Below are 10,278 nucleotides of genomic sequence, written 5' to 3'. Positions count from 1 at the left end.
CAAAAATGATGAACACATTGGTGACACGATGGAAACTGGTCGAAAATTTTGAGCGAAATGACAAAAGGTTGGCACGGTGCTTTCGATGAGTCCGAGTGAGCATCTTGGTAAGATAAAATCGACTATGGTTTTAGGACAACTGCTATATCTGGTTGATCGGTAATACCGACTGGATTTGGATTGGTTAGTTCGAGTGGAGTTTGTTGGTTGATATAGTGAGCATTGTGAAAGTATATGAGGTTTTTGAAGTTGGATCTCTGAGCACTTTGAGCAATGAACTCATCTTCTCAACCTCATCCCTTTTGATAGTATCGGCATAATTATGGACTCAATGTGATCTTTGGTTCTTTGGTCACTTAATTAAATATATAAAGGGTGAGTCTTGAGGATTGATCAAATACTTGTCCTTGGTGTTTTGAGGGGTTCACTTTCATCTCACATGTTGTATCTAAATGAACTTTTCCTGAAATTAACTTTGAGCGGGCATTAGTTGAACGATATATTATGTTGATAAGAATTAACAAAATCACCTAGAGGATTAGATGCACGCATGACCTCCATCCGATGCTAGACATGGTGCGACATGACAATGAGAAAAATCTCCCGCACCCCATTCATCAGTCATTTACTGCATTGTCATGTCGCGGTCATTTACTGCAGCCGGTATGCGCGGCTTTGACCAGCCGAGTCGATCGACTCGCTCTCTGCCTTGTTCAATGCCGGATAGGGCAACGCAACAGCTTCCTACTGCATTCCACCGCCAAAAAAAAGCTTCCTACTACTCGCGGTCATCGCAGCAGGCGAGAGCGAGGCCGGGGTCGGGTGCTGCTGCTTGAGGCCGCTGCTACTACTCCTATCCAGGAGGATGTCGTGCTGGTCTTTTTGGAGGTGGCAGCGAAGGACACGGCTCCGACGGCCGTAAACACGGCAGTGGCATGCGGCGGAGTGCGGCATGCGGCTCGGTGGCGTGGGCTCGGAGTTCGAGGAGCGACTCCTGAAATATGTAGTGCGCGTCGGAGAGGTGCAGGAAGCCGTCGAGGAGGCAGTCGACGGTGTTTGACCCGCTGTGTAGTGCGGTGAGGGCTGCGGGATGAGCAGGAGCTCGGCGAGCGTGGCGTGGATCGCGTCAAGGTGGGCGAGGCCCGTGGTGTTGTTGCTTGCAGCGCCGTTGCTGCTCCTTGCTCGCTGACCACGAGCTCCAGCTCGAAGGGAGGCCGGCGAGGGCGGCTGCAGCAGGGGCCTAGAGCTCGCAGCACCTCGGCTTCGCGTGCAGCTGCGGGGGCTTCTCCTCCGGCACCCTCTGTCATGGAAGGCCACCGGAGTGCAGGGCGGAAAAGGCCACCGGAGCATGAGGGGCGGCTGGGCGCAGGATGAAAGCTGCACAGGAGGTGTTTGGAAAAATGCCAAAAAAAGATAGAGAGAGGAAGAAGAAGAATGACGTGTGGGCCCCACCTGTCATAACGATCAACTTAACAGTCAAAGTAAAATAGAGTTGACTTTGCCGCCACGTCAGCTCTGACGGGTGGGTCCCGCATGTCATAAACATGTTTAAATCATCTAAACCGGCCATTTTTCAAAAATGGTAGTTTTTTATCACAAAATAAAGAAAATGATAGTTATTAGTCACCTTTTTGAATGTGGTAGTTCAGTGGGACGGCAATCCCTGATGTGGTAGTTTTTTGTCAAATACTCGGCAACGGCCTGTGCTAGCTAGCCGGCGGACGACAACAAAGTGTAGGACGTCTGGCGAGGAGCTTAGGAGACAGATGCTGCACACGTACGGCAAAACATAGAATATGTTAGTTTCATTTTGTGCTATGTAAATCCAAATCCAAAAATTATTGAAAACGACATGTCTAGTTGTATTTTGTCCGGTTTGTTCAATATGTGTAGGATGTTTGATAGACAGGGTTTTTCGTATCCTTTTTGCATGGGCTGACATGATGCCATTGGAGATGCAGATAGATATAGTTAAATGCGTAGTATACTTGCCATATCACCATATGTCGAATTTTATTAGCTTTATTATTCCATTGTATGTATGTATATTTCTGCAGAAAACATACTCCCTCCGTTTCTTTTTAGCCTTAATATAAAATTTGGCCAGATTTGACTAACTATATTATAGAGAAAAATATATAAATAATGAAATCAATTTTATTAGATGCATCATGAAATTAATTTCCATACCATACAGCTTTAGATATTTTTGTTATGAAGTTTTACTTTGACCAATCTTTATATGCGGACTAAAAAAACTTATACTTGTGGTATCATCGGTTTTTTTAGGGGAGGTGATTCATATTATTTTTTGAGGCAAAGGTGATTCATATACACCAGTAGTATAACTGGGCCTTTTTTCAACTGGGCTATCTGAGGCCTAGTCTATCTAGTAGGGCCGACAGAGAAGTAGATGCGCTACGCCCGAACCCAAAGCATTCTTTCTGTTGCAACGAGGAGCGGGTAGGTAGGTAGGTTTTCCCGTGCGAGTCTTAGCGAGCGGCGGCGGCGATCAGGTCCAGCGATGGCCGGAGGGGGCGCAGGGGGGAGGGGGAGGGGGCGGGGGCGGTGAAGCTGGGGGTGGGGGCGACGGCGCAGGAGACGGGCGCGCGTGGCATTACTGCACCAGCTGCAACGAGTGGCTTTGGTGCCACCAATGATGGATGGACGACTTCCACCAGGCGAGCTGCGAGGCCGAGCAGGCCCAGATCCACGAGAAGCTGCAGCAGAATCTCGCCAAGGACAGGGCGCAGCGTCTCGAGATCCAGAGGAGGAAGGACAAGAAGGCGGCAAAGGACACCACCAAAAAGGGGAAGGCAAACGCATCTTCCAAGGGCAAAGCAGAGAACCCAAAGCGCAACGGTTAGAGGTCAGGACAGGTAGATCCGTCGGTCCGGTCCTGCTACTCCTCGGCCTGTAATAAATTCTAATTGCTCCCTGAATTTTTGTCTTCCCCTGGTCCTACTACTACTAGTACTAGTCTGCAATCAATTGTTTATGGGATGGATTCTACTACTACTGGTGCTAGTCATGATGATGCTGATTTGGTCTTGTCTCGTCTGGGTAATCAAGAAATTTGACTGCCTCTTTTTTCCCTCATGATGATATGCTTGCTTGCATGCTGTGCTGTGCTACTAGTTTCTCTTGCAATCAAGAAATTTGACTGCCGGGCATGAATCTCTTTTTTCCCTCATGATGATATGCTTGCTTGCTTGCATGCTGTGCTGTGGAATTCAGATCTGTCAATCCTACCACTAGTACTCTGCAATATTCTTGTTTATGGGATTCTGCTCTTCCCATGGGACCTTCTACTAGTATTCTATTGCTATTGCCATGATGATGATGATGATTAGGCCTTGCCTGGGTAATCAAGAAATTTGACTGCCTCTTTTTTCCCTCATGATGATATGCTTGCATGCTGTGCTGTGCTGTGGAATACTTGGCCTTCATTAACCCAACCTGTGATACGATACCAGTTTTACTGGCTTTTATTTATGGAATATACATCAGTCAGCCTCCTTTGGTTCATTCTTGGGTGCTGCGGGCGGGTAGCTCAAAGAATTCTTGGATGCTAGCCTTCATTACCTCCACCACATCGTGTCAATTAACTGCAAACATGACAGCAATTCTAGTCAGGATGATGAGGCAAGTACCATAATATATGAGGTTAACTCAAGGTGTGTGTGTGTGTGTCTTTAGTAGGTTTGTTGAGTTGATGAAACATAGGCATAGCAACAAAGACCAATGTGCAATGGTAACTGTGAGCCAACAAACAAACTAACCTGGAACAAGCCCCGGTCCTAGCAGGCAATGTCGAGGCATACACCACAGCTTAGTCGATGATGGGGATCTGAGCCCCACCGTCACCGGTGACCGCTTCCGCTACAGCCTCTGGCCTTAGCGGCACATCGGCTCTGCCGGTAGCCTACACACTCAGGAAGGACAGAGATTGCATCTCTTAAGAATTGAGATGCTATTAGTTCCACCCATACTCTAGTCTTCTGGCTACGTCATCATGTCTTCTGTCATATAGGTATATAATATAATAGATAGATGGTAACCAAGTCTGATACAGTAATTTAACATTCAGAAAATCAGTCCAGCTACAGCCTTGGAAATACAATAATACTGCCAACTTGCTTGTTTTCCTATTCTTTTATTTCCTGGGGATCAACTTCCATTCTTCTTCTATTCTATTTATGGCATTCCACTTTTTCACACTGGACAGAAAGAACACAGCAGCACATAACCCACATTGTACAAGACATCAAGCACATAGCAACGTTAGGGGGGATAAAGATTTGCAGAATGCATGCATGGTCACAAGCTTTGCCTGTGAGCTTTTTCTTTTTGAAATTTTTTGCCTGTGAGCTTGGGAGAGTCTACATTGATCCCTCTAGGTGTTTGTGCTAATTCTTATGCGAAATTAATGCATGTTTTTTGAACTTTTTGGTTATTTTCCTGATGATAATAAGTGTGTCATGCTAAGCAGTCATACATGTTTTTATCCTGTTTGTCGCTGATCTGACAAAACCTGCGGAAACCTAGTACTCTTTTGGATCAATGGAAAGTGGAAACGCATAGGAATTGGAAATTTTCCTATGGTGGCACTATTCAAGCCTTCGGTTTAGAAAATGCGCTACAAAATTTGTTTAAACCAAGCGAGCCTAATGTTTGGGGGGTCATGTCTGTGAACTTTGTACTGCTACATATTTGCAAAAGACCGGGGGCATGCTTGGAAATTATCGGAAATGTGTTATCTGTGATGGCATAGGTATATAAAATACATCCAGCTACAGCGTTGGAAATACAATGATACTGCCAACTTGCTTGTTTTCCTATTCTTTTATTTTCTGGGGATCAACTTCCATTCTTCTTCTATTTTATTTATGGCAATCCACCCTGTACAACACACCAAGCACATAGGAGCATTATACGGGGACATAAAGATTTGCAAAATACATGCATGGTCCCGAGTTTTGCCTGTGAACCTGGGAGAGTCTATGTTGATCCCTCTAGGTGTTTGTGCTAATTCTTATGAGAAATCGATACATGCTTTGTGAACTCATTGGTTGTTTTCATTCCTGGTGATAATAAGCTTGTCAAGCTAAGCAGTCATATATGTTTTAATCCTGTTTGTCACTGATCTGTAGAAACCTATGGAAACTTAGGCCTCTTTTTGTTCAAAAAGTAGAAGTGGGAACACTTAGGAATAGGAAATTTCCTATGGTGGCACTATTCAAGCCTTCGGTTTAGAAAATGCGCTAAAACATTCGTTTAAACCAAAGCGAGGTCTAATGTTTGGTGGTCATGTCTGTGAACTTACTTTGAACTGCTCTATATTTGCAAAAGACCGGGAGCATGACTAGAAAATTATTGGAAATGTGCTATCTGTGATGGTTTGGGAGTGTAATATAGTTTTCATGCAAATGTTATTGATTGGATGGTGCTTGGAAACGTGCTATCTGTGATGGTTTGGGAGTGTAATATAGTTTTCATGCAAATGTTATTGATTGGATGGTGCTTGGAAACGTGCTATCTGTGATGGTTTGGGAGTGTAATATAGTTTCACGCAAATGTTATTGATTGGATGGTGCTTGGAAATTATTGGAAATGTGCTATCTGTGATGGTTTGGCAGTGATATGGTTTTCATGCAAATGTTACTGATTGGATGGTGCTTGGAAATTATTGGAAATGCACAATCTGTGATTCTAATCCTTAGGAATTTTTCCTTATGTGGTTTATTTGATTCATTGGATTCCAAACCATGTGGTTTTTCTTTTCTTTAGGATCCATTTGCACTAAATTTCATGGGAAAAAAATTCATCTACTCCAATCTCTTTGAAAGAATCATACATTCTTCCTATGCACAATCAAACATCCTGACATGATCCTGTTCCTACATTTTTCTTATCCCAATGTTTTGGAAATCATGGGAATCAAAGAGGCCCGAGGTCTGAGCTAATTTTTTTTTAATTCCTTTGAAATGTGAAGGATAGGAACCAATTTTGCATTGGAATACAAATTCATTCCTGCAGACCAAAGGGCTCTAAGGGGATATTTTCTGTAGGAACCGTTATCCTACAAAATTCCTACAAACTTGATGTAAACCAAAGGAGGCCTTACTGGTGCACTATGTGTGTGTGGTCTAGCAATTACTCACTCGGTTTGGGTTTATTGGCCACCTCGTATTTAGGGCCAAGCTTTGAGTATAAATTTAACTAATAAAATAAAACTATGTCACAAAGTTATACGGTTGGAAATCCTCTTTAAAATACAAATCCAATGATATACTTTGTGTAGCACATAAATTGTATTTTTGTTAGTCAAGGTTTGACCCAAAATACGAGGGGGCGTGCTATCTTTGGATGAAATTGGTTTTAGATGCAAATGATGGATGTATATTTATTTCCTGTTGGCTTCTAAGGTGGAACACACTTGGGAGTTGTGCTGTGAAGCTATCAAGAAATCCATAGACCAGAAAGCATTATGTGACCAAGAAATTCATCAATTATAATAATAACAAAGTAAAAGGGAAAGGTTACTTAGCAAGATATTGGTACGTGCACGAGGGAATGATTGTTGCCTCCTCCTCTTATTCTGCGTGTCCAGCCAAAAAAAAAAGATAAATATTCCATTGTCTTGAATCCATTCATCATAGCTTACACCCTACCCACTAGATACAATAACTTGTCATCATCAAAACCGACTAGCTAGAAGGATTTTTGACCCAAAAGTATTGAAAAAAATATATGATCATCATGTTTTAAAGATGAACAAATACGGGTGATTGTGATATAGCGAGAAAGAGAAGAATAACTTTGAAGGGCAAATCTACACGATCGAATTTATTAAGACATGGTCAAATGAATCACATCCTTTTCAGTTATAAAAAATGATTGACATAAAGAATATAGTAGGATTATGTATGTACATGTTTGGTACAGAGGTATGACAATCCGAGAGCAGTAATCTTTTTTCTATCGAATATCACTTTTGTCACCCACAACTTATAAGACAGGTCTAACCACAATCTACATCCATGATTATTTCATAACTTTTTTTTTATATATATTCACCTCTATATATCTATCGAAAGTAAATATAAATCAGGTCGCTGGTCACCAACCAATTGTGTCTTTGCCTCTTTGCCATCCGCTCCGTCCTTGATGTCGAGAAAGGCGTCCGTGCTGAAGAACAGGGGGTACCTGTTTCCCCAAAGAGAGGTAAAAAAAAAAGACTGCGGGTCAGAAAGGTGAAGAAACAAATTAAGGGAAATCGTGAAATTTAATAAACAGTCAAAAACTAGAGACGAGAGACGGATGTGTCTGTGACATGAGAAGAAGAGAAGAGAACAGAGGGCAAAGGAACCAAAAAAAAACGCATCCACGAAAAGCAGATGTAAATCATCAGCTGAAGATATTTTAACTCGGCGAAAATACAGAATAGCCAGAGAAAACTTTCTTTCTATTCTATTCTATTCTAGTGAGAAGAAAGAACAAGAGAGAGGAAAGAAGATGAGAAGGAATCGTTTGCAGATGTGTGAAACATGGAATAGTAGACTCGAAAACAATACAATACAATACAATACAATACAGCAGATGAGATGAGATGAGATGAGATGAGATGAGGCGGACGGATGGATCTCATCTGACTGAGGGTCATGAGAGGAACAGTGGGCAAAGGGGAGGGGAGGGGAGGGGAGATCCGTTTCTTCCCCTTCCCCGGCGCTTTCTCCTGCCTCTACTCTACGGCCGGTCGCTGCTTGCTCGTCCGCCGGCCAGCGGCAAATCTCTCTAAGGAGGGAGGGCCAGATCGATCCAGCACCAGGGCGCGTCACCGCAAGTTTTCCTTGAGGATGAGAGGCGACCGACAGATGGAGTTAATCTCTTCTTCTTCTCTCTCTAGGACTAGGATGAGAGGCGCGCACGGAGGATCTCCCGACAAGGTGGTGCAGGGTGGAGAGAAGGAACCATGGCGGCTAGGCTAGGGTTTGCCCGCTCGCGTCAAGTTGGGGCGAGGAGGAGGAGGAAGATAGGCTCGGATCGGGTCGGAGGAGCAGAGAGCTTTCCGTCGTTGTGTGAGGCGCACGGACACGGACTGGCCCGAGTACGTAAGCACCCTTTTTTTTTCGGGGAACGTAAGCACTTTTTTCACGCGTCGACGCTGGCCGTCAAAGCATAGGTCCTGCAGCAGGTTTAGTGAATAGGAGTATGAATCTGTCTTTGAACCACTTGACCGGAAAAATCCCGGAGAACATTGGCTCCATGCACTCACTGGAATCACTTGACCTCTCCAGCAACCAGCTCTCTGGCAAAATCCCTCCGGGCCTATCAGATCTAACATCACTAAGCTATCTGAACTTGTCCTACAACGACTTAATTATCAGGAAGGATACCGTCGGGGCACCAGCTCGACACACTCAACCCTTCCGACCCCGCATCCATGTACATTGGCAACTGCGGACCTCCTCTTCAGAAGACCTGCCCGGGAAACCTCACAGTGGAAAGCCACTTCACAGCCAGCAAAGAAGGATCCGAAGTTTCGGGCTCAGCGTGGGCTTTGTGGTTGGCCTCTGGGTGGTGTTCTGCTCCCTTCTCTTCAAGAAAACATGGAGAGCCTCCTACTTCCGGCTATTCGATGAGGTTTGTGATAAAACGTATGTGCCTGTGGTTGTGAATTGGGAGAGGATGACGAGGAAGCCAACCACCATAGATTGAGCAGGTTTAACCGCAACCAGTGGTATCAGTATCCAGTCCACTACAATAAACAAGTGATGAGGCTGTGATTTCTCTGTAGATGAATGGAAGCAGCTACTATTTACTTGTTGTATCCTCCGTAGGCTTATTTGGTTTATCAGACTTGTTACATTCATAGTGCTGAGCATCTGTATTCTTTGCAACATGCCAATTTGCAATATACTAGTATTTGCCTATCTGCAACTGTATTGGCGGCTAAGTTTAACTGCAATTTGCAATCTAGTATTTGACTCGTATGCAACTGTATTTGCATCGTGTGATCCGTGAGTGGTGCAGTAATAAAAAGGGACCTGTTAATACCCCAGGTGCGCGAGCGATTCGACGGAATCCGGTGGCGGCGACGGCGAGGGAGGCGGACCTGGGGGAGTCAGACGAGTCGCCAGCCTCTCCCCGCTCGCGCGCAAGACGTGGCCGTCCAGCCTCCAGAGGCCCGCATCGAGGACGGGTGGCTTGGAGGGCGCGACCTCGCTGGCCTCCGCCGCGCCGGATGGCCGCCTTCCCTTCTGGGTCATGTGAGTCGCCGTCCCTAGGAGCAACTCTAGCAGACCCCGCAAAAATACGCGTTTGCGGGTTCACGAAAATCGTTTTTATGTATCAAAATCATACGCGGTCGAGCAGAACCCGTATCTAAACCTGCATAATTTGAAAATTTTGTTTCGCAGAAGAAATTGCACGAACAGAGTTCATCACATACTACATTGTTCATGGTATTACTACATAGTTCATCACAACTAGAAGCATAGTTATACTACATACTACGTTAAACTAGTACTAGGGGGTCGGATCTGACGGCGGCGAGGTCGCGGCAACTGAACGACGCCGGAGAGAAGCCGGACGCTCAATCCTCCTTGCCGGAGCTGCAGAGATCGACGTACTTCTCCGACTGCTCCTTGCGGATGCGGCGCCACTCGTCCGCCTTCTCGTTGGCGGCGACGTTGTCGGCGACCGCCTGCCGCCACTCGAGGGCTTCGAGCTCCTTGGCATGGCGCCGGCGCTCCTCCTCCTCGCGCACGCTCCACTCGGCGATGGCGGCGGCAACGGCGTTGAACTCCGCGACGTAGTCCTCGGGCCCGATGACTTCGCGGCGGCGGGGCAGAGCGGGCTCCTCGGGCTCCTCCTTCACCGGGACGAAGGCGAACAGCGCCGGCGGCTCCGGTTCCTCCTCCTCGTCCGACCACTCCCTCTTCACGGGGAGGAAGCCCGCGGCGCAGGAGGAGGATGATCCGGCGTACGAAGAACGCGCGGAGGAGAACGACGCGCGCCGGCGGTCGTACTCCACCGTCTCGCGGCGGTCGAAGCTCGCCGGCGGCGAAAGCCCGCGGTTGGTCCACTTCCGCGCGCCGTCGGACCGGACGCGCCGCTCGCGCTCCGGGTCCCTTTCCCAGCCGGATCTGCTGCTGGAGCCGCGTCCGAAGATCCACATTCGCCCCACATGGCGGCTGGAGGTTGGGCGGAGGGTCGCTGGCGGCGAGAAATTGGGAGAGGAGAAAGGGGAATCGGGTGGCTCGCGGCGGCGGG

At 46.4% G+C, this 10,278-nt stretch overlaps 1 long non-coding RNA gene across 1 annotated transcript; it reads right to left on the bottom strand.

Moving 5' to 3' along the window:
* Positions 1–2,773: 2,773 nt before the first annotated feature.
* On the bottom strand, positions 2,774–8,107 carry LOC123183340 (uncharacterized). The gene is made up of 3 exons (XR_006492496.1): positions 7,131–8,107; positions 3,783–6,601; positions 2,774–3,608 (listed from the first exon to the last, which is right to left on the bottom strand). It is a non-coding gene; the product is annotated as an uncharacterized lncRNA (long non-coding RNA).
* Positions 8,108–10,278: the final 2,171 nt, after the last annotated feature.

The sequence above is a fragment of the Triticum aestivum genome, chromosome 1D (genome assembly GCF_018294505.1).
Source record: "Triticum aestivum cultivar Chinese Spring chromosome 1D, IWGSC CS RefSeq v2.1, whole genome shotgun sequence".
In the NCBI taxonomy this organism is placed as follows: Eukaryota; Viridiplantae; Streptophyta; class Magnoliopsida; order Poales; family Poaceae; genus Triticum; species Triticum aestivum.
This window is presented reverse-complemented; position numbering and strand designations above follow the sequence as displayed.